Here is a 27,158-nt window from a genome sequence, read left to right on the forward strand (position 1 = left end):
TGCTCGCTCTCCAATAAATAAATAAATAAAATCTTAAAAAAAAAAAAGAAAAGAAAACCTGTAGGGGCGCCTGGGTGGCTCAGTTGGTTAAGCGACTGCCTTCGGCTCAGGTCATGATCCCGGAGTCCCGGGATCGAGTCCCGCATCGGGCTCCCTGCTCGGCAGGGAGTCTGCTTCTCCCTCTGACCCTCCCCCCTCTCATGCTCTCTCTCTCTCTCATTCTTTCTCTCAAATAAATAAATAAAATCTTTAAAAAAAAAGAAAACCTGTGAAACATTATTCCCATCTGCCTCAGCAATGGGCTTCAAAGGTTCTGATTTCCACTGCACCAATAAAACTTCCCATGACTGTCTGTGAGCCATTAAACCCAGGCACAAACATACTTCTAGAGCTGTACATGCCTGCTCAGTATTAGTACACACTGTTAAGGTTAGACTATCGGCTCCTTTTCTCTACATTCTTCTTTCTATCAACGAGGATTATTTACATGTAACACTAAATTTCAATTTTATTTGGAGTAAACTTTGAGTGGAATGATCATAAAGTTGTAATTATGATAAAAAAAAAAAGACATTTTCTCAAGCCAGGTATCCTTAGGTACTGCATTCACCAAACCCAATAGGAGGGAAAAAATATACATATATGCATACGCACACACACACACAAAGATAAAAATATAAAAAGGGATTAACAGAGAAGGGCAACATAGTGGAATATTTAAGGACATAAACTCTAGCCCAAGGGACCCATCCCCAGCTCCATCACTTTATCAGCTGTGTGACCTTGGGCAGATTAGTCTCTGGGCCTCAGTTTCCCCATGTGTGAAATGGGGATAATAGAACGTACATTTCTAGCGTGGATGATTCATCTTGAGGCACAGTGTCCAGCAAATGGAAAGCTCCCAATAAATGGTTGCCTTTATCATGTGGTTCTTACTAACCTCAACTCCAGAACCCGCTGGTGCTTGCTTACTTAAGAACGACACAATCTGGCAGAGTCACCTGCACATATGACTATAACTGGCCTCTTGTTCGCCTTGCCATTTAGAGGTCACAGTCTACACGTTCTGTTTATATTGACAAAGTTTCCTGAGGACACAGTAGTTACACAGAAATATCTATTTGTTTAGTTCTTTGCTTTTTGCTGCTTCCAAATGTCTGTGGATTGATCTACGTGGATCCCAGAAATGTAATCGTTAGCTGCTTGGCTAAAGAGGCTTCTCTCTGTGTTTGTGTTTATTAGAAGTCAGTCCTCTGAACCTGTGGTTTGCAAACTTTCTTCTTGAGCATGGAACACTATTTATCAAACAGAATCTGACAAGCAACCCTAGATGTGTATATGAAACAGCGAGAAGCAGAGCTGGTGCTGATTATAAAATGAGTCGACGATGACCACCATCACCTCCAGGTAGCCCCTAAAATACCATTAGGAACTGTAGCAACTGCAGCACTCTGTGGAAGATGCTCAGGAAAACACTGATCTAAACCACTCTTCCAATTTGGATCTCAGAGCCTATAAACACCACATGGCCTGAACTTGAGTCTCATTGGTGAGCTCCTGCTTTTCATCTCCTAGCTCTGTCAGTAACAACAAAGTCAGAGACCCACAAAACCAGGATCCCTTGCTTCCTAAACATTCTTAACATGGCTGTGGTCTGTGCAGAAACACAGACTCTTACTGTCTTTGTTTTACTAGACCGTACACCGAGTTACAGCAACTCCCCAAAAGAAATGCCGTAGGATCACAGTGTTCACATGGCTGTGCCATCCAGTACGTATGATGTATGTTATCATTATTCCTGGCTTCTGGAGGAGCCATGTTCCTCTTACACTTTGTTTCACCCTTTAGTCCATGACATACAAACCAAGATCAATCCAATCTAGCGAAGACCCTGAAGAATGTTGGAAAAATGTTCAATGCCTATGCCACTCTCATGCTGAAAAATATACCCTTACAGGGCTTATGAAGTACCACACGGTTTCCACACATATGAAATGTTACAGGGATGAAAAAATTAGAGAGAAGTTCAGGGTAGGGGAATCAGAAGGCTGAAGCAGCTGGAGAAAGTCATCACTTCAGAAAGTGCCAAGACCAGGAAGCAGGCTCCTCCTCCTCAGTTTAATGGCTGCTCAGCAGAAGCATGACATAGATTCAACTGTGGGAAGGCAAGAGGTAGAAGGAGACTTGCTCAGGGTGGTCTGAGGAGACCGGCCAGGAGTGATGGGGCTGGAGCCAACCAACAAAAGATCCCAACCAATAGGGAGGAAAATATTTCCTCCACAGAAAAAGCCGCTCCATCTCCCAAGGGAATGGCTGGAAGACTCCCAGCCTGAGTCATTCGGAAACAGATTTTACAAACCGCTCCAGAGTATCCCAGGGGGAATGATCAGGCCATGACGGAGGAAGAGACTTCATGACCAAGTGGGTTTTTTCCAGCTCCAACTCCCATGATTCCCAGAACCTTCTGCTTCTTCCCAACTCACTGCGGCGAGCGTGGCCATAGCCTGACCGTCACGATCCTCCCCTGTGAGCCCGGCAAGGCCTGGGCGTAGCTACTGATGTGGCTCTGCCTGAGTCCTCCCAGCTGCCACAGTGAGCCTGCAGTCCCGGGTTCCGTGTAAACAGCCCCACCTGGCCCCAGGGCACTGAAGAGATGGTGGATGTGACAGCCGAGGATGCAGAGCTGCCAGGCCCCGGGGCACTCAGCAATCAGGCCGCTGCCAGGGGCACTGCCCCGGGCCTCTTATGTTTCCACATCTCACTGGGGCCTTCACATCTGCTAATCAGATTTGCTCCTGGGAGCCGGCAGTCATTAAACTTGCTGCGTGGCTGGAACACTGGCAAGGTCTCCCATCCCTGCAGCTGTCCAGCGAGGGGAGCAGATGGGCTGCATCCGAAGCTGTGTCTGCTTGAATCTAATTATTAGGCTGAAAGAATGAGCCCTAAGTGACCCTGGTCACCTCAGAGATGGCTGGTCAGACAGGCCTCGGGAAAATGTCGCCCCGACAGCAGCGGGGGAAGGCTACAACTTCTCCATCAGTCCCTCTCTCTCACCTTCTTCCCGAGGCAGTGTGAGCACCAACCATGCTGGATCACTCACACTGGGACCAACTGGGTGCCATTTTCTGGTGCCGTCAATCATATGTCAAACACATTTTTTCTTGGTACCTATTCACTTGACTCAGGTTTCTAGAAAAATCCCTGTCCAGAAATTTCGTTTTAAACCAGAAAAGCCTCACAGAAAGTATCTGATTAGATAAACCACCACATTTTTTTTGGTCTCGTTTCAGTTTTTAATTAGATTCTAATTAATTTAATAGTGAAGACGGTAGCTATTGCTGTGTAACAAAGCTTCTCAAAATGTAGTGGCTTAGAACAATGATTTATTATTTCTCACGATTCCTTGCGCTGTCGGGCAGTTCCTCTGCTGGTTTTGCCCCGGCTCATGGATGCGCGGCTCTCAGCGGGGTCAGCCATGCTGGAAGGCCTGCTGAGCCCTCATCCGCACAGGCAGCAGTTAACGCAGCCTGCTGACGGCGGCACCACGGCCCTCCTCCATGGGCCTCTCTTCCTCCTGGAGGCTGCACTGGCTTCCTTCCATGCAATCTCAAGGCAGAGTCCCCACAGGGCAAAAGCAGAAGCTGCTGGACCTCTCGAGGTCTAGGCTCTGGAACTTACACAATGCTTGGGCCGCAACTGTCTCTCCAAGTGAGTGAGAAGGCCAGCCCGGCGCCAGGGGGTAGGGAAATAAGGCTGCGGTTCTGGATGAGAAGAGCAGAAAAAGGATTTGTGATGGTTTCAAATGCACCGCATGTCGGCATCTTCCCAGTGTGTCAGAGTGACAGGACTTCTGGACGCTGGTCACAGGTGCTCTTAGACCAAAGGGATCCCAGAACAGATGCCGAATCCCACAGCCCACACTTGAAAAGCCGCTGTACCCATTACCACGTTAAAGTCTCTGAAAAGCCCCACAATAAAAATGCATCCTGCTTAACAATGAACAAATAACCTTAAAGAAACCAAGGGAGACTACTTTCCTGTAGTAGTTGGAAACCTTGGTCACGAATCCTGGATTTGGGGAATAGTTCTGGTTTTGCATGCTTTGTTCTTGGTGACCTATGAAACATCCCAGAAATGTCATGTATGTTTCCAGAACACCTCCTCCTAACATATGAAAGTGGCACCACTACGGCGGGTCCTGAGGTGGGGTTATAAAACTAAAAGCCACCACAGTTCTCTCTCAGGTAAGTAGACATGAACAAACTTCTGCTCAGAATCATCTCGCATAGCCCTAGAAAACTTTCTTAAAAGTTGTAGGCACAGGGGCGCCTGGGTGGCTCAGTTGGTTAAGCGACTGCCTTCGGCTCAGGTCATGATCCTGGAGTCCCGGGATCGAGTCCCGCATCAGGCTCCCTGCTCGGCAGGGAGTCTGCTTCTCCCTCTCCCACTCCCCCTGCTTGTGTTCCCTCTCTCGCTGTGTCTTTCTCCGTCAAATAAATAAATAAAATCTTAAAAAAAAAAAAAAGTTGTAGGCACAAAGGTTTGGAGGCTTTTGCTTCAGATATAGTATTTCTGAGCACTGACATTAGTACTATTTCCTACAGAATGAACATGAACATTTACTCTGACTAAACTTCACAAATTTGAAATTCAGGGAAAACAGCATGACCAACAGCAGAGCAGAAGGCCAAAGACTATGCTTCCACAGAAGCTGATCAAGAACTACTCTACTTCATATCTGCCTATTGGTCACCAACCTGTACCCTCCCATAAATCTGTACCCTCCCGTCGTTTTCTGCTCAGTCAGAAAGAAAAAGCTCATCCATCCTCAAAACCAGGTTCTCCACTGGCAGCTTTCAATAGCAATGATACAGGGGACAGTGGTCTAGTGCTCTGGTCATAAGACCGCAATGATTCTAGTGGTGAGTGAAGATTCACGTGGGCTGGGCCAAGTCAAATCATGATCTAGGACCGCTGAGACGCACGCACTCACGAGATCAGGAACAAGGGTGGTCTCCTCAAATTCAAGAACCAGACCCCGAGCACAGTCCCTGCACACAGAGTACAATGCACAGGGAAGGCACACTGCAATGCTGGATGCTAACTACAAACCTGAGAAAATATCCTATTTACCTTTGTATTTTCTCTTGTGTCAGGGAGAGTGACTGACAAGGAGAGAAGAACCTATGCATCTGGCTGCTAGAAGTTTCTTAGAATTGATTATTCTTATATTCATCCACTAAAGGACAGTGATTCACCCTGACAGCTGTCAGGGGGGCGGTTTACTAAATCGGACTCAAGACATCTCAGTATTTCTTTCTCTGGCATCAAAAACTTGTCAGTCTTTGTCTTATGCTGTGAAATTATCAGGGAAACATCTCCTGGAAGCCTGCATGAAGTTTCAAAGGATGGGATAAAAGTGAATCTACAGACAAATGGAGGGGAATTCCATGGGAAAAAACCCCCCATGTGTGATAAAAGAGGAAGGCGGAACTCCTAAGGGAGACAGAATCCTGAGCACACTGGTCAGTTTAAGACATAAACAAGGTGACTGACCGAAGGAACTCCACAGCACAGCCCCCTGGAGAGCCTTTCTGAGAGTGGACGAACGACATGCAAGCTTGAATTTAAGCAGCAAGAGGTCGGTGCAAGGATGTGGTGAGAGGGTAATGGACCAACTTCCTCAGGGTTCCTAGAGATGCGTCTGGGAGTCCGTTTTAGCTCCTGCTCCCAAGTCACCCTGAGAAACGGCCCTAGGATGGGGACACCACATCGTGTGCTTTTTCCCTCTACCAAGGTAGCTACTCTTTTAGAAACAGGGGACAAAAATGACAACCAAGGGATTCAGCTGCTCAGTGGGGTACGGGAGAAAACCTGCAGCTGGCTTTCGACTTTGTTCCCTTTCTCAGTCCATGCACTGAGGGATTCTAAGAGCAGACGTGCCCCCCCGAGCACGGCCTAAAGCACCACCACACTAATGCGATGACACAGCGAGAGCAGAGAAGGGGGGAATTAGGAAGAGAAGCACTAACAATTCTAAACTCTATTATATAGCGAGGTATTTCCAGAAATATAGAACACTTGGAATTGCTGGAGTGGTAGAAAATACATGGCCCAGAGGGGACAAGGATGTATCTAATACTGACCACCTGCGTGAAGCAGGCCCATTCCATCATCGACAAGGCATCCACAGGCCATTCAGATCAGCTGCTAAGCACAAAATGGTCGTTTCACTGCCAGAAGGCTGCATCTGTGGAACTTGGAACCCCACTCAGGTTGTACAAGCTCTGTTCATCACCCTACGTTATTTCTACGACGGCAGGATGTTTGCTAGGGAAACCGGAGGGGACAGAAGAGGTCGGGCTGTCAATGCCATCTGCCTTCCAACGGTACATGAAGGCAGTGGCATGGCCCTCAAGACTTGGACAAGCCGCCTTCTCCTGCCTGTAGGTCCAGCCTCACGACACCGTGTTCTGCATCCCACCAACCACTCACTGCTCCCTGACCACACGCAGCACTTCCAGCCCCCTGGCCTCCGTCCACACTCGTCCCCACCTGGACACCATTCTCTCCCTTCATGCCTTAGTGAAACCTAGTCATCTTTAAGGCCCAACTCAAATGTCGCAGCTCTGGAATGCCCTCCCCAAAGGTCAGCATTAATTGTTCCGTCCTCTGTCCCCAGTATTATCCATTTATCACAGAATCAGTGGCTTCTCTGCTCGTCCTCTCATGGCTGGATCGGGAACTCGCTGAGGACAGGGACGCTGTCCTACTCTTCGCTGCTCCACCGTCACACAGCAGGTCTGAGCGATTAGCTATCCGACAGCTTCAAGATCGCATCCACTCGTCCCCTAAATGACACTCATGGAACAGCCAGCAGGATGTTAGAAGGTATTTTCCATCTTAGGATGTGTCCTCAAGACCGTTGTGTAACAGAGAGGAATCAAAAGAATAACAGGGAAGGGTTCTTTTTAAGGTACACTAACAGCTTGGATTCCCCCTTCTTTCCTTCCTCAGGAATTTCCCCAAGTAATGTAAATGGCTCTGTTCAGACTTGGCTGGCCAGAGATTTCCGTCAGGTTTTTGTTTTCTTCCAGATCTGAGTGCATGGAAAAAATACCGTAATTTCCTTGTGGGCCTGGTTACAATTCTATAGGCTGATGAGCAAGGAGGAAACCTCGGCCCTGTAAGAAGCCCTGATAATCCAGTTGTTCCATTTGTTACTGTCAAGGCTTATCAGTGTTTTTGACTGAGACATGATGCGTCATTTTAGGATCAACATCTAGACACCTCTCAGAGATCATCCCTACATCCTCCCTTCCCCGTCTCAGGATTAACGGTATCAAACTCTCAGTATTTTTTTTTTTTTAAAGATTTTATTTATTTATTTGACAGAGAGAGAGACACAGCGAGAGAGGGAATACAAGCAGGGGGAATGGGAGAGGGAGAAGCAGGCTTCCCGCCGAGCAGAGAGCCCGATGCGGGGCTCGATCCCAGGACCCTGGGATCATGACCTGAGCCGAAGGCAGACGCTTAACGACTGAGCCACCCAGGTGCCCCAAACTCTCAGTATTTTAAATTTACTTCAGTATCTATCAGACACTGATAGAATTCATACTCTACTAGCAATCTCTGCATGTGCTTTGTTTCTGACCAACCTGAGATGTCTCTAAGTGAACTTGTCTATGACTGTTAAAAATATTAAAGCAGTGGATTCAGTAGGCACCATAGTGGTCCGCGCGTACCGCTCATCTCCCTTGGGTGCTGCTGACGGCAAGCACCCACGACCAGCACCCAAGCAGAGAGCAGGCCTTAAGTGCCGGCCGCAAGAGCAGCCACCATCAGTGACGGATGTGAGGTGGAGGCAGCCTCTCCCCACTTGCTGGGCCCTCCAAGGGCTGGTTCTGAAGGAAGCCTCCTAGAATTCACCAGGGATTCAGGCCCAGGTACCCACAGCAGCAACTTAATCAAAATCATCTCTTTACTGCCTTTCATCTTCTCGCTAGTTCACATATCTATCTATTCCCTTACCAATGTTTTCCAGGATTACCTCCCAACCACCTACTTGTGCCTGAATCCCGGTCATAGGATCTGGTCTGGGGGGAAGCCAATCTAAGAAAAGTCCCCACACAGAAGCAACTCGATAAGCAATATGGGAAAGCAGACGTACAGGGACACCCCATATTCAAGTGTAATAAATATGCACAGTAAATAAAACACGGTCATGGCATATTCGTGCTGAAGAACTTTCCGTGTCACAGTCATAATGAGCCTGACAGCCTCAGGAAGCCAACAGAGCTGTCTTAAATCTCTGGGAATTAGTGTGTTATATGTGTTCTAAAAACGGACTGGATTTCAGGGGCTGTTTCCAACTTCCATGGCATTAAATTTCCTTTTATTCTTCCCAGCACCATATTTCCAATAAGCCCTGAAAACACGTACCCCTGGGGAAGGATATTTTGCTATTTTAATAAAGTCTTTCAATCCTTAGGAGACAATTCACCATATTTCATTCTCAAAAATATTAATTTTACTCCCCCCAAAGAATCTTAGGAAAATATTTGTATTTCTCGCCTGAGTTCCCTGGGAGGTGAAGTTGAAAAGCTAGCTAATAAAGGATAATTCGAATATTACAAAAAACAATACATATTGCAATATGGAAATAATTAAGATCCAAAGAAAAATTATCAAGCCCTCAAATCAAAAGCCCTTTCACTAGAAAGTAATGTCCAGGGGCTCTCGTTTGACTAGTACGTACTAGACGTTATTCGAGGCATACTTTGCTTTAAAAGAAGCAAGTAGGTACTGAATTCAAGTTTCTATAAGAGGTAAATTCATGGATGAGGATTTACTTCATAAAAAAATTCATAAATATTCCATTAAAATACCATGCCCTGCAAAATATCAATTTTATTTTAGAGAAACCTGATTTTTTTTTTTTTTAAAGACTGTATCTAATTGGGAAAACACACATTCCTTCCTCCCAGGAGTGTAGCCTGGACCAGGGTGGGAAGAACAGGGATGGAAGGAGGCAGAACTGAAAGGTTGTCCTATAACCCATGGGATGTGGGTGGTGAGGTAAAGAAGGGTCTCAAGATGCCACCCAGGTATCTGGTTTGGGAGATGGACTGGAGGTCTTTTTACCCAGAGAGAGAAGGAGTAGGTTCATTTTGGGGCACGATGCATTATAAGGGCCTGTGGGAATTCAGGGGAAGACCCCCTGGGCCTGCAGCCTGGAGAAGAGGTTAGGTTGGGGGAGGTCTGGCCCATGAGTGGCAGCTGAAGTCATGGGGTGGGCCAGAGAGTTTGGAGAATGCAAGGAAAAGAAGGAAGGAAGAGGAGAGAGGAGTCCCTGGAAACAATGATAAGGAAGAGGCAAGAAAAGTCAGCTAAGCAGTCTGAGAAGAAACACTAGGGAGAAGCAGGTATGAATCACTTCATGGGGTCAGTGAACACTGTATTAGGAGCCAGCATGTGGTGTTTATTATGATTCCATCAACATGAGCTACACCAGGTGCCTTGCACAGGCAGAGGGGACGGAGAAGTACCAGGGCAGGATGCGCAGGTTGATGGCTGGCGTGGCTGCCAGGTCTGGTGCTCCCTGGGTACAGCTGACCTTCCAGATGCTGACAGTCCCAACCGAGAAGTCACGTTAGAAACTCCAAGTGTGTTCTCTTTGACACTTCCACACCCAATTTCATCTCCCATACAGGACAATTCTGTATTCAATGAACTATTACTGAGAAGGCAGTAGGTGCAAAGTTAGGCATCTTAATCAACCTTTCTAGAAAATGGGTCAAAAATCATAAACATCGCAACAGTCATAAATGACAATTTCACCTGAAAAAAAAGGGACATAATCACAAAAAAGAAAATACAGGTGGCTATTCTGTTCATGAAAAACATTCAATTTCATTAGTAATAAAAAGAGCAAAAATTAAAGTGAGGTGCCATTTACCTCCCAAGCCGGCAAAGATTCGGGTCGTTAGGGATCCTGGCAGTGCGCTGAAACATGCACTCTCTCTTACTGCCAGGGACAGAGCCCAGTGTTCGTGAAGCTATTTTTAAAACTGAACAAATATCTATAAAAGGACAGTAGAAGTTTATATTCAATTATTTTAAAAAATCAGAAAACTCAAATGTTAAAAACAGAAGGTTAAAATGATTTAAGTATATACCACAGGTATTATTTTCAACCACCGAAATACTTTAACAAGAAGCTTCTGGTGATAGGGGGAAATGAATATAGTATCATATGAAACAAAAAAGTAACTGGCTGTAAAGTTGTATACAGAGTAAGCACTCAATTAGGGGAAGAAAAGAATGTACAAAAAGAGACACTCTTTGGAGCTCGGCCACCAGATTGGAAGTGGTGAACCCTAAGGAGACGGATTTTTTTTTTTCTCCTGCAGGTGTATAGTTCTCTGTATGAACCTGGATTATTTTGATAATTGGTAGAAAACACAAACATCTCCTGGCAATTCTAGTCCAGCAATAATAGCACATAAGGGTTGTTGCCTGACTTCACGAGTATACCAGTGTCCCAGGCACTAGGGAAGACTGAGGTGTGACCTTTGGGCAGCTGAAGAGGTAGTTACCTCTGCTTTGAGGTGTGCAGGTAATATAAATGTGCAAGCGTAACAGCAGCTAGAGAAAAAGAGAGCTCCTGGAGGTCTGCTCAAGTGACCTTCTCTACAACCACTCTTATCCCAAAATGCCTGACAGTTTCCAGAAGGAAAGACTTCAACGTACCTGCCGTGGGGTGTAAATGGTCAAAAGTTGGCTACCCTGACCGTGAATAATGATGAGAGGTCCGTGAAAGCAGTAGACCACCATGCCAGGCTGGCTGTGACTTTCCAGGCCACAGCCAGCCTATGAACATGAGCAGAAAAATGGATGGAACTTCAACTGAATCAGGGATGCAGTTTGAGAATGAAGCAGGAAGAGAGAAATGTGTTGATGAGACAACAAGACAGGAACCAGCTCTTTCAGATTAGTCACACTAGACTTCTAAAGTGAATTCTCAATCATATTTGCCTTCATTACATGAAAGAGATGACCTAAGCTGTGAGTTAATGACAGGAAGAGCCCATTTCCTAAAACAACTTGGCTGCGTATATAGAATGATTTGGATCAAAATCAGGTACATTTCTAAGTCCATCTGAGCTTGCCAATTAGCTCTTAAGAGTTTTTCACAGGCTGTTCTGGGCTGGTAACACAAGGTACAGAGACGGGGGCCAATCCCATCTTTACAGGCTGCCTGGCACCTAACCCTGTGAGACGTGGTGTGTGGCTGGCCTATGGCACGGGGGGATGCTGGTGTCTCGGAGGACAGGGCCACTGTACGAATAGTGGTTCCCACTCATATGAGGGCACGAGAAAGGGAAAAGATTACAAAAACCTTATTTTGGCTTTTGAATTAATCCAAAAGGGAATGTAGATTAAATCAATATTTAATTGAGAAGAAGCCGGTTTTTCTTAGGAAGTCATGATGAAATTTCAAAGAGCAAATAGGATGCTTATGGGGGCAGGATCTCAGACCTTTAGAGCTATACTCCTGCCTTCTTTAGTGATAAGCAGGGATTGCTGTGGTCTGACCTGAGAAATGAGGTCAGACCACAGCAATCTATACAGCTATGACTTACCTGTGTTAACAAGCTTCATGTGAAATCATATGTATATTTTACAGTGACAGTGGGGGAGACACGTCTATGCCATCCCCGTGTATATTCATTCAGATGAGGAGAGTTCATCCCCTTCCTTTCAAGGAGCAGCTTACAAAGTGGATCATTAAGGTGAAAGAGCTTTCCATGTAAGGATCATGGCATCTCCTTGTGTAGATGGCATGTCAAGAGGAGTACCAACTGGAACCAGACCTACCTGACGGAGCAGCTATATATAGCCTTTCCCATAGACTTGAGCATTTGATCACAACAAAACTGTATGTTTGCTGATGTGCGATGCAGAACTTCCCTGTGGACTTACTCCATCAGATGGAGGACCTAAGAATTCTCTGTCGAATAATCCTTTAGAGAGGCCCAGAATTCACAGGAAGATGGATGTTCTCGCCACATCAGCACTGAGAAGAGCTCCTTTCCACGTGGGGAAGCATAAGAACCCCTGGTTTCACCTACCCTCCCCCAAACGGATGACTTTTTCTGCTTCTCAAAAGAACAGACCAGCACATGAGAATTCTCTTGACATCTATTCCTCGTACTTGAAGCTTGTTTATGGCACTACTACTCTTCCTATCCCAGAGAGCTGCCCCAGTTCTCCTCCAAAGCTAACCACACAGGCACTCACCCCTGGGACTACGCTTCATTCCATTAGCTGCAGCTCTGCCCACCTGACCCTCTGAAGCCTCCCTCTCCACCCTCATAGTTTCTTGCCGGGGGCACCTTCCTACCTGGCTTCCTAGCATCTGGGCAATCTGCTAGCCACGGTGCCTTCCTAATATCTAACCTCACTTCTCTGCTTAAAAGAACCTTTGTGGCTTCCCAGATTATAAATGGTTCATACTCCCAAACTCCCTTATAAACGGGAAGTTAAACTTCAGCCTACATTCACTCCTCCGATTTTCCAATATTTAGTGAGCACATAACATACGAGACGCTATGCTGTGCAACCCCTAACGTGCCTGGAGTAGAGTTCTCTTCAGAGGATGTTATAAAACTAGCTCTACAGTCTAACCACAGACATTCATCTTCCATCCATTCAACCGATATTCACTGAGCACCCACTATGCATCAGACATTGTACTGGGCACTGAGGGTATAATAAAAGATTCAGACCAGCCCTCAGAAGTTCACAGTCTACGAAGGGAAGCAACTGTTCATTCTGTCCCTGCTGAGAAGAATGCTCAGGACTCTCCTGTCAAATGGCACAAGTCTAGCCAAAACTTACCAGAAAAAAGGCAAGCCGTCAACATACAAGTAACAAAAGCAGAAACAGAACGGCTTTCACTTTAAGTCTTTAATATATCCAATTACTCTGATTTGCTTTTTTAAAATCTTGAAAACCACAATCTTGTTTTTACTTTATTTTCTCATTTTCCTATCCAGACACCATATATTTGATTCAATTTACCCTCAGTAAAGGAAGAGGGCTATTACACCCTCCCCTATTAAATGTTTCCAAGCTACTGGTGGAAATGAATTCTATACTCTGTCCCTGGAACTTAAAAACCTCAATGTCTTAATAAACTCTATGCAAGGAAAAGCCACTTTTTGGTGGCTACAGATTCTTCATGAAATGTGATAATGGCTTGTATTTAGTACAGAAATCTCAATCCTGCTTAATTCCTGAATAGAATGATTTTGGAAAGTAAACTCTCTCATTCATTTACCCAGCCTGGAAAAGTCTGAGGATGGCAATGTGTTTGCCATGTTTATCACACGAAGGCATGTAGTTTCATGGATCAAGTACACACAAGGGAAGAATGTTGACAAGGAAAGTGGCTGGTGTTTGTTGGCACCAATTACACAGGAACAGAATCAGAGGTTAGGAAAGCTCACCACCATCACCCTGTGAGCCAGCCAGGATTCAAACCCAGACCAGCATGATTCCCGGTCAAATACTCTCCCCCCTGCCGCCCTTAGACTACATTTCAGCAGAACCCAGGGCATGAATGAGAAACAAATACATGGATGATTCTAACTGGGTTCTCTTCTCATGTTTCATACATATACTGGTGACAACTAAGCATCTAGCCAGCAATCATTCCCTTGAGAATGTATCTCTGTATTTCTGGTACCACAGTAAGAAGAGAGTGCTAATTCACTGTAGGTCGTTAAAAGTCATTTTCTCCAGGATGACAGTTCCTAAACTGATCTGCTGGGGCATGTCAAAATGTGACCCTGGGAACATGGTACCTGAGTCAAATGTCAAAATTAACAATCATCAAAGAAGCAGAACATTTAACTGAAAAGTAGTGTTTGGGTTCATATCCTGGTGGATAGTGGTGAGTGTCTCCCTTGGAAGTGAAGAGGAGAAAGGTCTACGGCAAAGACATCAAAACTGAGCCTCGGGCTGTATGACATAAGGTCCAGATAACACAGCAGCTATGTGCCTTTTCTTTTTCTTTACAATTTTGAATATTTAAAAATATTCCTCTATATGTAGACTGTGAACAAAAACTTGAAAAGCAGAGAAAAAACCACTTTCATAACCTTCACAATCTATTAGAAAAAAACTGTATTTTACTTAATAGATTAGAAATTACCCCATTCTTTCAAGGATCTTCTAGAGCATCAATGTCCAATGGAAATATTATATGAGCAGGTACGGCATTTCAAAATTTTAGTAGAAACATTTAAAAAGAAGTATTAATTTTAATAATATATTTAACTCTATATATCCCAAATACTATCATTTCAACATATAATCAACATAAAAAGTATTAAAAATATTTTACATCCTTTTTTCCTAACACTAACACTTCAAAATCTGCTGTGTACTTTGCACGTAATGCCCATCTCAATTCAGGTACTAAGTTTTCATCAGAAATACCTGACCTGATTAAACCATATAAAATGTACAGTTGAAAAATAGATCTGCATGCCCAAGTTGCCTCAAACATGCGTAAGAGTTTTCCAGTAACTGAATTAACTATCAATTCTAAATTTTCAATGAACTAAAAATTCAGTGCTTCAGTCACACTAGCCATGATTCAAGTGCTCAACAGCCACACGGGGAGAGTGGCTACCAGAATGGACAATGCAAGTCTAGAGCTCTCATTTCGCTCATCTGGTCAATTCTAGCAAAAACTCCCCCAGATGGGGAAAGATTCGTTTACTCGTGAATAGAAAACCAAAGAAGACTAACTCCCAATGCTTCACCCTTCTGATGAGGGAGTCCCACTTTGGAGGATAAGGTCACTCTCGATTTATTCAGGAAAAAGATGATCCTTCCTGATCTAAATAACATAACATGACACAAAAGGCAGCTCAATAAGCCAAAGTTCAATTTGAAGAGATTTTAAAACTATGGATATTTTTTCAAGTCAGAGTCTCTGCCTCCCTTCTTGTGTCCTGGCGAATTTATGAGCATATTTACTGAGATTCAATAGGTGCTAGTTCCATATGCCTCACTCCACACACAATACATCATTTAATCTCACAGCAATCCTGTGTGAGACAGGTGAGAGCCAGAGAGGGTGTTAATAACTTGTTCAAGGTCATACACCTTATTATAAGGTGTAGAGCTGGGACTCAAGCCCAGAAAGTCTGATTAGATTTTTTTTAAAAGCCTGCTCAAAAGAAGCCCCCTAATACCAACTACACACCCTAAATTCACGCTTTTCAAAGATTTCCCACATACACACCCTAAAGTCACGCTTTTCAAAGATTTCTCACAGTTCGCAGAGTAGGCAGGGCAGGAGAGAGCAGGTACTACCTCGCCACTCGACCAGTGAGGCAGAGGAGGTACCTGGCAGGGCCGTTCCTCCATCCCACATCCAGGGCTTCTTCCAAGGCCCCTGATGCTGCTAATACCCCACACACATGCTATCTTTACCTCGCTGAATCCTCCAAAGCACTCTGGGAGGAAGGGGTATCCACACATAAAGAGGTGCGGGTTCCATCAGGTAAAGGAACATGCCTTAGGTCACACAGCCAAATGGCACCACGTCTGGGATCCCAACCCAGGTCTGTGCCCAGCAGAGATGGACTCTCAGCCTTGGACCACCTGAGGACAGGCTCCCCTCAGACTGCAGTGACTCCTCATTCAAGAGAAACCTTTCAACAAGTTGATATGATGTGAGTAGTCAGATTTCTTCATAATTCACATGCTGTTATTTCAGAAAGGCCACTCCTGTGTCTGACTTGGTCAAGTTTTACTGTATTTGTATGGGATGAACTCACAATTTAAAAAAAAAAAAAGATAGAAGGTGAGTTTTATCTGGCTAAATCTTCAGAGAGGGAGATTTCAAGGATGAACATGACTCCTGGAGGCACTGGCAGAATGGAACTGGCTTCTCCCCAGAGCTGATTAAACAGGCCAGCCTGGCCAAGATCCAGGGTGACAACCCACAGTGGGGGACTAAATCATCACTGGAATACATGGGAAATATGGAGCCACTTAACTCGGGCGTTCACATGCGACTTCTTACATAATGGACAAAATGGCAATTGGACCTGTTTCCACTCAAACAGACAGTGCCTGGGAGTTGAAATAAACACATTCCTCACCAGCACAGATCTGTCTCTGTTGAGAATATTTTCCCTTGTAGATCTGTAGGAGTGAAAACAGGCCTCACTACCAACCCCAATGTCACCTGGCTGACAGGCATCTGAAAGTCTGGACCTGAACAATGCCTGGCAGAGTGTTATTATTAACCAAATTTTAAACAGACTTATGAACACCTGAGTCAGAAAATCACATGTAATAAATCCCTTGTTTTCAACATACGGGAACAGATATATATTTTTTATTCATAGTCTTCATTAATAGAAAATCACTTTCATCTACTCCCAGTAAATAAATAATGGAACAGATATTTCAAGATTATCAGTTTGATAAGGTGCCAATGATTAACCTTCACAAGACACCCACCCATCTTGGGTCAGCCCTGGCTTTCCCATGAGAAGGAACTTTACTCAAATAATTTCATAACTCACAAGTGTTTACAGTTCCCATTAAAAAAAAAAAAAAAAAGAACCCTTGGGGCGCCTGGGTGGCTCAGTCGTTAAGTGTCTGCCTTCGGCTCAGGTCATGATCCCAGGGTCCTGGGATCGAGCCCCGCATCAGGCTCCCTGCTCAGCGGGAAGTCTGCTTCTCCCTCTCCCACTCCCCCTGCTTGTGTTCTCTCTCTCGCTGTGTCTCTCTCTGTCACATAAATAAATAAAATCTTTAAAAAAAAAAAAAGAACCCAAGCTTCCTAATCTAACCCAAGTAGTAGTAGCTGTTAGAACATTTTAATAAGATTTCAGAAATCAATAGTTCAATTCATGATGTAAGGGCAATTTTGCCTTCCCCAGAATCTGTAAGTTAAAAAGATCACCGTTCCACAGTTGAGATGGTGTCTGTGAAAATATTCTGTGAATTCACTGTATATGGTAGAGCCTCCAGGAGAGGGTGTCAGTGGGTCCCATATCCAAACCACATACTGGCTCTCTTGGCCTGAGCTGTATCCTCAAGTTCATTACAAGGCCCCTGGGGGACCGGGTTGAATACTGTCTGCTTTTTTAGAATCAGAGATGGATCAAAGTCTTTTAAAACAATTATTTAATTGATCTTCCTGAATGCATACTGTAGATTACTCAACCCCTATTATTGTTTCTAACATTTTCCAAAAGTGACCTTTATAAATCAGAATCTATAGACTCAATCATACATCACCTATTAGTCAACTGTTTTCAACTTTTATTTAGGCAGTTCCTCTACCTGAGCTGTCATCAAGTAATAAAACTGGGTAATTTGAATTGGCCATCTCTACTTCCCCTTTCACAGAGAAATGGTAACAAATGGTGAAATGGTCCACAGAGAACTCAAAAGGAATAACAACTTAGAGTCAGCTATGCCCATTATAAAGAGCTTGGAAATTTGCTTATGAATGGTCACAGAACCTTTACAGGGTCTTTTACAACATTTGGGTATGGTCATCCAAGAGGTATTTCTAACCAAAACAAAACAAAACAAAACAAAAAACAAAAAACCTAGTGTTACCATTCAAGATCCAAAAGTTTGAAACACTGCACTTCTTTCAAGAAGTAATTTGCTACCCACCTGGAAAGTGTATCCAAAGAATTGTTATAATAAAGGGTATCTGACTTCGACTACTTACCTATTTTATCTGCAGGAATGCTGGGAAGTGTCAATGAACAACTTCAGAAAAATGCCACCTGGAGAAACAAATTGAAAAAAAACTTAAATTAAAATAAAAAAACAAAGGTTTTTTTTTTTTTTTTAAACACAAAGAAGACTTAGCATACAATTTTATGTCTCATTAAAATATGTAATGTTTCAAATATTGGCCTCCAGGCAGCAAATAGTTCAATGTGCATTAGAACATAGCCACCTGTTTGTGGGAACAGCCACAGGTTCGTGGGAACACTGATGTACTAACACAGAGTCCAAACCAACGATGAACCAGAAAAGGTAAGAGAGCAGTGGGGGAGGTACAGCCCATGAACATGCCCCTTATTAAGCCCTTTCCATTCCCCCACAAAGAGACCAACTTGAAAACACAATTTGTGTCCTTCAGGGCACTTTATAAACAGTCTTAAAAGGCTCCAATACTCCTGAAACAAATTAAGAATGAAATATATAATTGTGAATGAGGAACTATCCTGGCAGTACTCAATATCCTTTCCAGTAACTCTGCTAACTTTTTTTCAAGCTAAACTCACAAGGATGTCCAAGAATGGAGAAAGGAAAAGTGGCCATTACAACTCTAACACAGGAAACAAAGGAATCAAGAACTAAGAATTTATCTAATGATTAGTTTACTCAGAAATCAAGCATTCCTTTTGGTGTTCTCAAAGTCTTCTGGTAATCTTAGAAAATTATAAACCTATTAATATGTTCACAAAACAAAGAATCCCAAAATGTCCATTCGTTCACTGCTTTGAAATATTAAACATAAATGGAACAAATTTCTAATACAAAATATCACAGTTACTATTTGGTGGAAATATATTATATATCAGCATGATGTGGCATCAGATTATAACCTTTCCAGATAGACAGTATGTCCTTTGACTGTTGAGGAAACTAATGTTGAAAAAAGCAGAGAAACTTCCCCAGCATTACAGAGACCCAGGGTTTCCAAACGGCAATCCTTCCATCCTGTCATGTGGCCCCCTGCAAACACCTTCTACTCTACACCTGCCAGTCTACTCATTACTTCTCCAAATAGAAACCTGACATTCCTTAACACAAAAGCTCTGGAAAACAAATCAACTAGCAGATAAAATTAACTTGTGCTTTTTGTTTCTTCATTTCAAAATGGTTAGCCTAATCATGCTATTTAGGACTGTAATTTAACATTGCATATAAGTAAAAATGTAGAAAGAAAGAAGAGGTTTAGAGTTCGAGAAATAAAACACACAACTAGGAGTGAAGAGGTGTTTTTAACTTCAGGTAAGACAGATGAAACAAAATATTTGACAGCTTCAATTCTATTGGTAAGCAGAAAAACAGGAAGTCTACGTGCCCATTTTCTATTAACAAACTTTCAAATATCCCATCATCAAATTTTGATAATGAAAGTCTGTAATATCGGGCCACAAATATCCATACTTACATCCAAATAACTAGTTTAACAGCAGCAGTATCAGTGTTAATCTAAACTGGACCTGAGGTTGAAAAGCCAGTGTGGGGCTTAAAGGCTCCTCTATCTAAAGACATCATTTTAGTTCAAAAACAAACTTGAAGATACTGAACAACAGTCATTGGGTTTCACTTTATAAAAAATAAATACACAAAAGAATTCTGAATTCATAAGGTTCTTTGTTATAATAGCTTAGGGGAGTTATGATTTTTTTAAATGGTTCTTTATAAGTTAATTACTAGTTAAATTCCAAGCATTTCCCACAATTTAATTTTACCCCTTTAGGGAAAGTCACAGGAAGTCATGATCAGTATTTTTATCTGAAAACTGCTTCTGTGAAATAAACTACTAGGATTATTATAAATGGGTCTGTTGTGGTGGAGCTCTTGATCAACATTTCATTACCTCTCAAAGCCAAATGGGTAACAAAAACACTGACTTCAAGCATAGTTCAAAATCAAAGATAACATTTTAAAAAATTTTTGTCACATACAACGCCAGCAAAGCTCTGGACAGTTAAGAAAGATCTCCAACCTCTAACAGTAATAGAGAAGGCAGGGTCATATCCTGATTCCCACCTAAAGTTTTCCAAACTCACGCTGCCAGTAAAAGGCACTTCCTAGAATAAATATATTTGGTCTGAAGCTCTGAAGAAAAAAAGCATTTGGGACTAAGTTTTCAGTATCATGATTACTGACAACAAAGCCCTATCTTGTGAAACTACCAAAATGATCAGAAAGATAAAACATGACAATAGGGCATTACAGTTATTTTTATTTATTAAAAAAGTCATTTTAAACATTCAGTAGACTAAAAGTATACTAAGTCATAGAGCTCTCAAACGTTCACAAAAAATAATGACTCTATTAGGCATTAACTGTCAGGCACTGATCTATGTACTTGATGGGAATTAACTCACTTCTCACAAAAATGCTGAAGTAGGTACTAATATTATCCCACTTTAGAGATGAAGAAGCAGGCACAGAGAAGTCTCTCAAAGTTACATGGCTTGTAAGAAGTGAAGATTCAAGTCCATATACATGACCACATTTAATCCTAAACAACCATATTAACAGAGGCAGGTCAAAAAAAACTGAGCCCCATTTTGAATCTGAGGGAAAACGAAATTCTGAGGAGAAGAGACGGACTTCCCCCCAAAACACACTGCCCATCAGCAACACGGGTAAGAAGAGAACCCAGGGCATCCAACTCTAGCGTCGGGGCTGGGTTTTAATTTGCTTGTTTTTGTTTTAAATTCTGTTAATTAACATGTAACTCACTGAGGAGAGTGTATCCTGCCTTTAATCTCTGAGAAGACGCTTCAGGGTCCTCCCAGGGGCTGTGGCGACTCTAAGAACATCTAGCCCAGTGCCCACTGAGGTATCATCATGCTGCCATTTCACCAGTTTCCCTTCCTCTATGTGCAATTACGTTTTTCACTTACTGGTTAACAAACACAGAGGAGCTTATAAAAATCAGAAATAGATGACTTTATTATTTATCCTTCTTTCATCTTCATTTTTATAGACCAGTAGTCTCCCTGGCCACTTAAATGAGTTATAACCTAATAAACGCAGGCACTTATTCAGCAAGTAGCCTAAATGAAATCAAAACCACCATTATTTTTGCACATTAAGGAGTTAAAAGTTTGTACTTCCCATTCATCTCCATTTGGGTTGCATGCCCTTCTGTTCCACTTCCGGAGATGGAGGGGGGTGGGGGGAACAATAGCTGCCTTCAGTGCCAAGCACAGCACCCACGTGATAGGCACCAGCTCTTAGGTATTGAATTGGATTGCCAAAAACAGGAAGCTGAGTTGTAAGACCCCTTTCTCAGTTAGAAATTTCTATGACTTGAAATGTGCTGATCTGAATTGTTTCCCGTCAACTCTGTAAAATTAGAACCAAGAAGTGTAACTTGTTTTGGAAGTTATAAGGAGAAATTCCAGGTCAACCGAAAAAAGAATGTCACAGTCAACAGAGTGGCCACACAGAGGTCCCGGCTGCCGTGGGGGGACTGAGAAGCATCGGCTCATGATCAGAGAAGCCAAAGAAGGGTAAAGTCTCAATTACCGTCCTATAACAGAGAGACTCGTTCCATGAACCCTGCGATAGTTCACTACACCCATCCTCGGTGAAAATTCGAGTTCCCATGGCAGAGCACTGTATGAGTTAAATGATGCTTTACAATTCATTTTCTCATCTGACCCACACAATGAGCAGAAGGCAGTTGGAGTGGGGGTGTAGGGCAGACATCATTTATTATTGCCACTGTACAGACTAGGAATGTGAACCACTCAAGCTAAATCACACAATCAGTAAATGCTGGATCTTTGCAACAACCAAGACATGGGCTTTTCAGCCATCATACTTATTCATCAAGGACAAGGGCAAGGATGGGCCCCCAAAACTTGAAGCATGAAAATGAAACCAAAGGAGATGAGCTAAAAACAAAATATAGTAAGAACCCTATTTCTCTTATAAACCACTCTACCTTCACCTAAAAAGTACTCTACATTTTTAGTAGACAACTCTAGGTTCTGTTTACTTGTGTCAACTAAAGGGACAGTTGTCCAAACCCTACTTCACTATGCTCTGCTGATACAACATATGTTTGTATGTGGTTCCTATTTTAAGGGGAGTTGGTGGCAATGTAACAGACACAAAGAGCACTGTCCCATTTCTACATCCAAAGCATAAATAATTGTTCAAAGACTAGGCTGAGAGGTTGTATTTCTTTCTTTCTTTCTTTCTTTTTTTTTTTAAAGTCAGTGAAATGTACAGACTCTATTCTGACAACAGGTCCAAGAGAACCTCACACTTGGGTCTGACAACAGTAGTTTAAAAGAAACGGGTCAGGCACTGAAGACTGCTGAACCTTGCAAAAAATTTTTTTTAAAGATTTATTTATTTATTTATTTGAGAGAGAGAGAGAGAGAGAAACAGCATGAGAGGGGAGAGGGTCAGAGGGAGAAGCAGGCTCCCCGCTGAGCCGGGAGCCCGATGCAGGGCTCGATCCCAGGACTCCGGGACCATGACCTGAGCCGAAGGCAGTCGCTTAACCAACTGAGCCACCCAGGTGCCCTCCTTGCAAGACTTTTTAAGGGAAGACATGAAAGTGTCAAATTTCACAAACCTGTCTCTAAGCAGAGGGAGTTGCAGGTTACCAAAGGCTGAACTGCGTTAACTCCTGTGAAATGCTGGGAACCTGAGCCTCTACAATGCCCACCCTGCCACTCGGCCACACAGTGAATGACTGAAGTTCAAGGTTCTAGAGACCTCATGGGTCTATGGGCCAAATGTTGTTCATCACAAAAACTTCCTTTTACTCTTAAGGAAGGAGAAACCACCTGGGTCAAAAATCACATCAACATGAAGCTGTTAAAGGGTAAGTTTTTAAACATCTGAGAACAACAGAATAACCTACCCATGTGCCATCAATAAGTCAGATTCAATTATACTGCCTTTTAACAATCAGGTTTGTACACCACGTTCGTTCACATGACTATTAGCCTTTCCCCAACATTTAGTTACAAATCTACTGGACCAGAAGCTCCTCCAGACTAAAACTAATTCTACCTTATACCCTTACCTATCTCCTGCACTTAGCACAGTGCATTGCACAGAGTAGACATTTCCTAAATAGTCACTGAATAAATGGATGATTTCCTACAGATAGAAAAGGCAGGATAGGGGGAAGAGAGAAATATGGGGTTGACAGAATGGAGAAAATCATCAAGCAAAGAGGACTGCGGGAATTCCAGCAGGAGAAAGTACAAGAGGCAAAGGATGAGTCAGCAGGCATGGAAGGAGCATGCGGGAGATGGTTACCCTGTCCATGTAGGGGGAATCCTCAAGTAGATGGGTTTCAAAATACCAGTGTGTGGACGAACCTCCGTGATATGCTTGGAACACAAGTGGTGGGAGACGGTGACAGGCGCAAGTGTATATAATTAAAGAGCTCTTTTGGGAATTCTGCAAAATGCTCCTCGAGATGACAACTACTCTTAATACTCTTGGCCTTTTTTTTTAACCTCGAATATAGCTATGTGATCATTCTGCAAGACAGAAACAGTTGTGAATATTGTTGGGCGCTGGTAAAGAGCAAACCTCATCAAATACCACAAGCACGTGTTCACGAATAAGTCATTTAAGGTGGACAGACGCAGGTCGTTATAGGCAGACAGGTGAGTGCAGCATGCTCGGAGTACGCGCAAGGCTGGTGGGTGGCCATGCAGGTAGCTTGCACCGGAAGAGCTGACAAGCCCTCTCTCTGTCTGACACTTCCAAATCTGGGCATCAACTTAGTAACAGGCCAATGTTTCTGAAAAACAGAGGCCAAGATTAAAACTAGAACTAAATGAAGGCTAAACATTAAAAGCCTTTCCAAAGAGGGTCATATGGACACACTCCAAACTCAGGTGAGAGCACAGAGATGGCAAGTAGAGCTGTTGCTCCCAAGCTGGCCATCAGCTATAATCCCCTTAAAGTCCAAGAATGAGCCCGTCTGACCTGTGGAAAGACCCAAAGATCCTTGTGTAGCATCACCTTCACACAGGTGAAGTTCACGGAGGGGACGTGGCTGTTACAACATCAGCACAGGCTGACTCTCATTCTGGAAATGTCTTCTTTAAAGGATCTGCAATGTCCTAAAAATGAAGGAAAGAATTCTGAGAGTCTCTGTATCCAAGCATGCTGATTCTAGTGGTGAAAGACAGTTGGCTTTGGGAGGCCTGGCTCCCATATCTAAAATATTTTCCCTTTTCATTATCTTACGTATGCAAAAAGCATTTATCTGTCCATTACTTTATCCTCCCTAGTCAAAAATTATCTGTTGGGCACCTATTCCCTGCCAGGCACCAGGGAGACCGAAACAAACAAGGCATTATTTGCTGCTCCCAAGAGAAGTATTGTCTCCCCTGCACTGCTCAGCCGTGTTCTGCCCCTTGCCCTGGTGCCTCCTGGGACTTCCACTGCACGAGGGGTCTGGTGGCCATCACGTACACAACACTCGCCGGTCACTGCTGTCTCTTCCAGGGGGACCTACATCTTCAGCTTCTGTCTACATCATCAAAGGCTTTGAGCTTTTCTAAAACCTTGACATTAGTGAGCAAGGAACAGGATTTTGGTGAAACAGAGCCAGAGAAGAGGAGCTTCGATTACCCTTGGAGAGCTCAGAAGGCCTGTGGCATCTCAGGAGGAGTGAGGATGTCTTCCAAATACATGTCGGAGGAATAAAATCACTTCAACACAAATTGAATGAGGACAGTATGAATAAGCTTTTACTGCTTGCCAGGGTAAACTTTCAAGAAATTTGTTTAAAAAAAAAAAATCTGTATCATAACATGGGGCGCCTGGGTGGCTCAGTTGGTTAAGCATCCGACTCTTGATTTCGGCTCAGGTCATGATCTCATGAGCCCCATGTCGAGCTCTGCACTCAGTGAAGAGTCTGCTTAAGACTCTCCCTCTGCCCACCTCCCTCTCTCAAATAAATAAATATTAAAAAAAAAAAAAGTAAGTTGTTTGTCCACTAGAATATAAGCTCCGTTACACAACCTTTAATGTGTTTTAGTCTGTGCTGTATAGATCCCTAATACCTGGAGTGGCACTTGAGAGCGAGTTCTCAGGGAATATCAGTTGGTGAATACATGTGTGGGCAGATGATAATGTCTTGACCAAAACAGGAAACCAAGGGAGAAAGGGAGATCAGATGAGGGTTCGGAGGAAAATCTGCTCATTGAGGCTTTTAAGCTTGAAGTACCTGGTTGGGCAGATTCCAGTAGGCATGTGAGGAACTGAGGAAAGGAGGTTGGTGCAGGTGATAGAGTTTGGGAAATTCGTACCATATAGGAGGTGTTTGAAGCCATAGGTACCCCCAGAAAAGCAATCAACTGAGTAAGGTAAGAGCTGGCTATTGTATAGTAAAATAAGTAAATAAATAATAGCATCTACCTCACAGGGGTGTGTGTACTAAAGGAAAGAGCTCATGTGAAATACCTGACCTGTCTAGCTCTTTGAGGCTTAGCCAAATTACACAGCAGGTGCTCAATAAATAGTGACTGCCAAAATGCAAACACCTTTCAAGACTGATAAAGACCATTTTTAGTGCCATTTTGTCCTCACAGCATTTGGGCACAGCATGGATGCAAGAATTGTATGTTTACACGAGGCTGTGTTTTTCTTTCGGAGGACTCTTACTCCAGTCTGATCAAAGATTAAGAGATTCTCCAGCGTTATCTACAGCATAAAATAATGCTGTCTTCCTTTTTATTATCTAGTGGGGGAAAGTAAATAGGCAGGAACACAATTACCAGAAATGGGGTATGAAAGGCTACCACTCGTTCCTACAAGGTCCATGGACATGAATGTTTACTGTGGTCCAAGCGCTGTAGCTACAGATTTAAACCTAAATCCATGAGGAGAAAAACTTGCTGCCACAGACTAAAAAAGTAGTGACAAATGTGGCATTTGAGCTAAACTCAAAGGATGAGTTAAATGTAAAGGTCCAATTTCAAGAAAGAAAAAAAAAATCACGGGTTGGCTTGGGTGGTTTGCTTTTAAGTTCGTCACTAACTATAGCTTAACTAAAAATAAGCATCCCAAGTCAATGATGGGAAAACAAACGTCACTATGAGTGCCCCATTTAGAAGAGTTAGTCAAGGAGGTAGAAGTCCAACACCAATCAACCACTAAAGTAACTGGGTTAAGTGCCTGCTGTAAGTGCTGCTGGGTCTTTCGGGAGAAGGACCCTGTGGTTTCACTGGTCAGGGCAGAGGAGGAAGTGAGCAGAATTCTTCCCCAGCTACAACTAGAGTGTCTCTGCTTTTATCTTTTTTTTTTTTCCTATATTAGAATTCTACTGAAAATTTTGTTTGAAGAAAGCACTCATTGTTAAGAACAAACATTCTGAAAGCTACTGACGTGGTAAAAACTAATTCTGGGGATAAAAATCAACAAAAGCTTTAAAATTCTGGTTTTTATACCCATTTTCACAATTGGCTCACGAGTATCTTAAGGGTGATCACTGTGGGGGTTGGCTGGTGCGATGATTAGGAAGTGCAAAGGTTTCATAATTCTGTAATGTCTGAATTCTGCTTAATAAAAATGAATATTTTTCTCACCAAAAAATGTTTGAGATACTTTACTTCAGCCTACTTGTCTTTCCTATTTTTCAAAGAAAACAAATTATAACTAAATTTAATTGCTTCCCTGGGCAAAGATGAAATCGAACGGAGGCTTCATACATTGCTGTGTTTATACTAAGAAATAAGAGAAAATGTTCCATGTTTCATTAATAGTAAAAACCTAATGATATAGAACCATTCTCTAGGGGAATGGTACGCATGGGAATAATATTTTTTTCCAAACAACTTCCATAACATTCCTGTTCTTGTACAGATGCAAATGAAGTGTTTCCAATTTTAATTACAAAATGGTGTTTAAATGAAGAAATGAGAACAAGCAGAGACAATGAACAACGGTCTTAGGGAGTTAGAGGCAATTTCTCTTCTAATGCTGGCCCTTCTCCCAGTTCCTGAAAAGGAGGATGGTATGTTCATGTTGAGCACTAGGGAGCACTATTTCAACAATCTCAGTCTAACTTAGTGTAGAAAGTTTTGTCTTCAGACCAGAGAAGCCCACAAACAGCAGGCACTGAGACTCTGGCTCACAGGGAATATTTCAGACTCTCCTTTTAGGCTGTTAAATATGCAAGCAGGGTGCCCTCCATCCACGAAGATGAACGCCAAGCCCTCTACTACCAGGACGAAGGCCCTACGAGATCCCAGGAGGAAAAGCGGAGTCTGGACATACTTCCACACTCTCTAACCCTCCCTGGGACCCGTGACATACATGTGAGAGGCAGCTGGTCGGGGTTAAAAGTACAGTCT

At 43.1% G+C, this 27,158-nt stretch overlaps 1 protein-coding gene across 10 annotated transcripts in view; it reads right to left on the reverse strand.

The window, feature by feature from the left end:
• LHFPL2 (LHFPL tetraspan subfamily member 2) overlaps nt 1-27,158 on the reverse strand; it is a 155,929-nt gene that overhangs the window by 63,784 nt on the left and 64,987 nt on the right. For 4 of the 10 annotated variants that reach the window (XM_045897080.3, XM_045897059.3, XM_064596285.1 and 1 more), the window contains one exon: nt 17,783-17,840. The gene's annotated coding sequence lies outside the window, so the exon portion shown is untranslated. Of the gene's footprint in view, nt 1-3,678; nt 3,762-17,782; nt 17,841-23,781; nt 23,919-27,158 lie in introns of all 10 variants that reach the window. The other 6 variants (XM_045897041.3, XM_064596284.1, XM_064596282.1 and 3 more) reach the window with 3 other exon arrangements.

Source organism: Mirounga angustirostris, unplaced genomic scaffold (genome assembly GCF_029215605.1).
Source record: "Mirounga angustirostris isolate CCGP_5_RB_7025 unplaced genomic scaffold, mMirAng1.0.hap1 SCAF_7, whole genome shotgun sequence".
Classification (NCBI taxonomy): Eukaryota; Metazoa; Chordata; class Mammalia; order Carnivora; family Phocidae; genus Mirounga; species Mirounga angustirostris.